The 5412-nt window shown below is 39.7% G+C and overlaps 1 non-coding gene across 1 annotated transcript; it reads left to right on the plus strand.

The window, feature by feature from the left end:
• Nucleotides 1-1921: 1921 nt before the first annotated feature.
• Nucleotides 1922-2028, plus strand: LOC131822852 (U6 spliceosomal RNA). Its single transcript, XR_009350339.1, has one exon. It is a non-coding gene; the product is annotated as a U6 spliceosomal RNA (small nuclear RNA).
• Nucleotides 2029-5412: the final 3384 nt, after the last annotated feature.

Below are 5412 nucleotides of genomic sequence, written 5' to 3' on the forward strand. Positions count from 1 at the left end.
AGGAGATGTCCTAGGTAAGTGGTCAGTAATCAAAGCTGGTTTGTTAGACTAATGAATAGTTGATGTAGCAGTGTTCCAGGCTTTGAACCCCTCACACTGGAATCTTCTAACCTGAAGGCTGCAACACCAAAGCACCAGTTCAATCTGAAAGAATGGTGCCAGGAAATCTACATATATGTGTATAAAATTCACCCCTCCTAACTTGCTCCTCCTCTTGTAGTCTTTTTTTTTAAATTTATTTTTTATTTATTTTCAGCATAACAGTATTCATTATTTTTGTACCACACCCAGTGCTCCATGCAATCCGTGCCCTCTAGAATACCCACACCCTGGTACCTTGACCTCCCACTCCTTCAAAACCCTCAGATTGTTTTTCAGAGTCCATAGTCTCTCATGATTCACCTCCCCTTCCAATTTCCCCCAACTCCCTTCTCCTCTCTATCTCCCCATATCCTCCATGCTATTTGTTATGCTCCACAAATAAGTGAAACCATATGATAATTGACTCTCTCTGCTTGACTTATTTCACTCAGCATAATCTCTTCCAGTCCCATCCATGTTGCTACAAAAGTTGGGTATTCGTCCTTTCTGATGGAGGCATAATACTCCATAGTGTATATGCACCACATCTTCCTTATCCATTCATCCGCTGACGGGCATCTTGGTTCTTTCCACAGTTTGGAAACCGTGGCCATTGTTGCTATAAACATTGGGGTACAGATGGCCCTTCTTTTCACAACATCTGTATCTTTGTGGTAAATACCCAGGAGTGCAATGGCAGGGTCATAGGGAAGTTCTATTTTTAATTTCTTGAGGAATCTCCACACTGTTCTCCAAATTGGCTGCACCAACTTGCATTCCCACCAACAGTGGAAGAGGGTTCCCCTTTCTCCACATCCCCTCCAACACATGTTGTTTCCTGTTTTGTTAATTTTGGCCATTCTAACTGGTGTAAGGTGATATCTCAATGAGGTTTTAATTTGAATCTCCCTGAGGGCTAGTGATGATGAACAATTTTTCATGTGTCTGATAGCCATTTGTATGTCTTCATTGGAGAAGTGTCTGTTCATAACTTCTGCCCATTTTTTTAAATTATTTTTTTATTTTTTTATAAACATACATTTTTATCCCCAGGGGTACAGGTCTGTGAATCACCAGGTTGATATGATTGTCTGTTTTGTGTGTATTGAGTTTGAGGAGTTCTTTATAGATCTTGGGTATCAACCTTTTGTCTGTACTGTCATTTGCAAATATCTTCTTCCATTCCGTGGGTTGCCTCTTTGTTTTCTTGACTGTTTCCTTTGCTGTGCAGAAGCTTTTGATTTTGATGAAGTCCCAAAAGTTCATCTTCGCTTTTGTTTCCTTTGCCTTTGGAGACATATCTTGAAAGAAGTTGCTGTGGCCAATATCAAAGAGATTACTGCCTATGTTCTCCTCTAGGATTCTGATGTATTCCTGTCTCACATTGTGGTCTTTTATCCATTTTGAGTTTATCTTTGTGTACGGTGTAAGAGAATGGTCGAGTTTCATTCTTCTACATATAGCTTCCCAGTTTTCCCAGCACCATTTATTGAAGAGACTGTCTTTTTTCCACTGTATATTTTTTCCTGTTTTGTTGAAGATTATTGGACCATAGAGTTGAGCGTCCATATATGGGCTCTCTACTCTGTTCCACTGGTCTATGTGTCTGTTTTTATGCCAGTACCATGCTGTCTTGGTGATCACAGCTTTGTAATAAAGCTTGAAATCAGGTAACATGATGCCCCCCATTTTATTTTTGCTTTTCAACATTTCCTTAGCGATTCGGGGTCTCTTCTGATTCCATACAAATTTGGATTATCTGCTCCAGCTCCTCTTCTAGTCTTTATTGCATCCTCCACCCTGGCACCAGATTAATTTTTATCAGAACTTTACATAATCAGTGCTCGCTTCGGCAGCACATATACTAAAATTGGAACGATACAGAGAAGATTAGCATGGCCCCTGCGCAAGGATGACACACAAATTCGTGAAGCGTTCCATATTAAAAAAAAAAAAAAAAAAAAAAAAAAAAAAACTTTACATAATCAGATATTAAAATTCCATGTATTTCCTAGGATAGAGAGATAACAGAAATGTGTAAATTTTTGGTCATAAAACAATAGGGTGGGTGATTTCTATACCAAACTTATGATAAGCAGGCCCTACCTAGAAAGAATAAATTAATTTTTAAATGGTAATAAAACACTTTCTTGAGCAAAACATCTGTACATTGACTTCAGCCTGAGGTCTGTGTGTTCCCTACTTTGTTTTATATCATGACTGTGTTCAAATGTCTGAAATATCTTCTATCCAACTTTATGGAAATATCCATATTTATCTGGAATCTGGGCATACAAGGTCTTCAATGATTAATCCCAGCCTACTCTCCAGGTTTCTTTTCCCTTCTGCTTCTATGTATCCTCCTATATTCCTATCTAACTCTGCTGTTGACTATACTTCCAAGTAGGCAGCACTTTGTTATCTGTATTTCCTCAGATCATCCAATTTGCTTGCAATACAGTCTTTTTTTTTTTTTTTTTTTTTTTTTTTTTTTTTTTTTTTTAGTGGAACAAGACTATTGGAATCCAGAAAATGTCTCAGCTATACACCCTTCACAATTAGGATTTTCTAATTATTCTTACAGAATGTATGTTTACTTTTCCCTTTATTTACATAGCCCATTAGAGAAAATTTTTATTCTCTCCTTGAAGCCCTTTTATGTATTTTTACCACCAATTCACAGATCAAAAAACTAAAACACTGAAAGCTAAGTGAGTTGACTAAGTGTATGGTTATCATCCACTCAAGGGGCTCCTGGGTAGCTCAGTGCATTAAGCCTCTGCCTTTGGCTCAGGTCATGATCTCAGAGTCCTGGGATCGAGCCCCACATCGGGCTTTCTGCTCAGCAGGGAGCCTGCTTCCCCCCTCCCTCTGCCTGTCTTTCTGCCTAATTGTGATCTCTCTCTGTCAAATAAATTAATAAAATCTTTCTTTTTTTTTTTTTTTTTTTAAGAGTCTGCCCAAGCCTGGGGCAGGTTGTGAAGCACACCATAGATCTATCAGATACTCATGCTGGTAAAAGTCTTGTTAAATAAATTGCTTAACCAAATCTCTCCAGCACTTACCTAGGACATTGGCTGACAGCTCCTGGGAGAACAATTCACTTAGGTCAGCTAAAGCTGGACCACTCAAGCTAAATTCAAAATTCATGGGGGTATAGCTTCCCCCAACCAGAAGCTCCATGTAAAGGTGCTGGATTTTCAGCCCTTGCCCCTGATCTAACTCAGCCCCCTTTTCTGGCTCTGGCTCTGGCTCAGCCCCAGCCATATGGAAGATATTTCTGGACATGTAGAATGGTTTAGGAGTTGTTGGCTTCCAGATAACAGAAGTGCTGAGTGGATTTTCAAATACCATATCAGAGCGACTAATGTGGAGAGAAATTTTCAACAACCATGAATTCTTCCTGGAGATGAGGAGATAGAATGAATATGTGTATGTGTGTGTGTGTGTGTGTGTGTGTGTGTGTACACACACACACATATTCATCTTTGTTTTGTCTAGATGTTGGTAAGCATTTATCTTTCCATTCACCATCTCAATGAGATCACCATCCCAAGGACATCAAAGTGACCTGCTACCCACCCAGACTGGACATAGTCTTGCCCAATTCAGATGAATAGAGCTCCCTGTTTCTCTTCTTTCTCTAGGAGTGGTTTATGTTCCTCATGGAAACAAGGCCAGGGTCCCAGTTATAGAAGATACAAAACAACAAGGAAGACCTGGCGTCCACCCATCAGATCGGAGCACAAGGATAAATATCCTTCCAGCTCCTCTCTGTGACTCCTGTCATTGCATCTTACTCTGGATACCCACAATTCATAGTCATCACCTCAGATGTGATAGAAAGGACTGAGAACAGCTATAAAGTGGGGGTAGTTGCAAGGCCCAGGGGGATTGGTTCCTGTTTCTTGAGAGAACAGTAGAAAGAAGCCTTTGGATGCAAGAGACACATAGACTGGCTTCAGTGTGGTCTGTTCTTTCATCTCTGGCACATCTGGTGCTTTATGGGTCCCAGGGGAAGGGGAAACAATCATTATTTCTGATCTTTCATAGTATAAAAATCAGGGAAAATTTTTCACCTGTGTTATGTGCAAAATTTCTGATTTTTTTTTAATCAAATCTCTGCCCTAGAGACTCTTATAAACTATGTGGTAGATGGACATATATACAATGAATATATTTAAAGACCTAAATATAAGACCTAAAATCACAAAATTTCTAAAAGAAATCCTAGCCAGTAATCTCTTAGACGTTGGTCTTAACAACATTTTCCTGAATATGTCTCTTCGGGCAAGGGGCAAAAAAAGCAAAAATTAACTATTGGAACTATATCAAACTGAAAAGTTTTTGCACATCAAGAAAAACTGTTTTAACAAAACAAAAAGGAACCTACTAAATGGGAGGGGGTATTGCAAATAATATATCTGATAAGAGATTAATACCTAAAATATACAAAGAACTCAGGATACCTGGGTGGCTCAGTCAGTTAAGCATCTGCCTTCAGCTCAGGTCATGATCCCAGAGTCCTGGGATCAAGTCCCGTGTCAGGCTCCCCGCTTGGCTGAGAGCCTGCTTCTCCTTCTACCTGCCACTCCCCCTCCTTGTGTGGTCTCTCTCTCTGTCTGACAAATAAATAAAATCACACACACAAAGAACTCAAATAGCTTTTAACACAAAATCAAGAAAACAAATGATCTGATTGAAAACTGGGCAAAAGACCTGAATGTATTTTTTTCAAAGAAGACATAGAGATGGTCAACAGACACATGGAAAAAATGCTCAACATCACCAATTGTCAGGGGACCACAAGTTAAAACCACAATAACATATCTCACACATGTAGGATGGGGGAAGCTAGGATATCACAGCTCACCATGTCCACACAGCAAAAGGCTAAGATCCCTATGAAAGCAGCTTGGGCAGGACTTTCATTCTTACAAGACTTTATGTCATTCACTATTTTAATTCTGGATTTAGTAATGACATTTCTGACATAGAGCTGTGCTTTTGGGATGAAATATTTCCCTACTTGAGACACTTCATTTATAAAGGGAAACAGAGTTGGACTTCAAAGAACTCACATAGCATCTTAAAAAAGAGACATCTATCCTGGAGAAGCACGAACAGTAGGGAAAACATGGTGCTGAAATTTCCAAGTGCTGAGCAGAGAGCCTGATGCGAGGCTTGATCCCAGGATCCTGGGATCATGACCTAGGCAGAAGGCAGAGGCCTTAACCCATTGAGCCACCCAGGTGCCCACTGTGGCAACATTCTTAAACCAGATCTGGGGAAAGGAATAATTTCCTATAGACGTTTTTTTGCCCCAAATCT

Source organism: Mustela lutreola, chromosome 1 (assembly GCF_030435805.1).
Source record: "Mustela lutreola isolate mMusLut2 chromosome 1, mMusLut2.pri, whole genome shotgun sequence".
In the NCBI taxonomy this organism is placed as follows: domain Eukaryota; kingdom Metazoa; phylum Chordata; class Mammalia; order Carnivora; family Mustelidae; genus Mustela; species Mustela lutreola.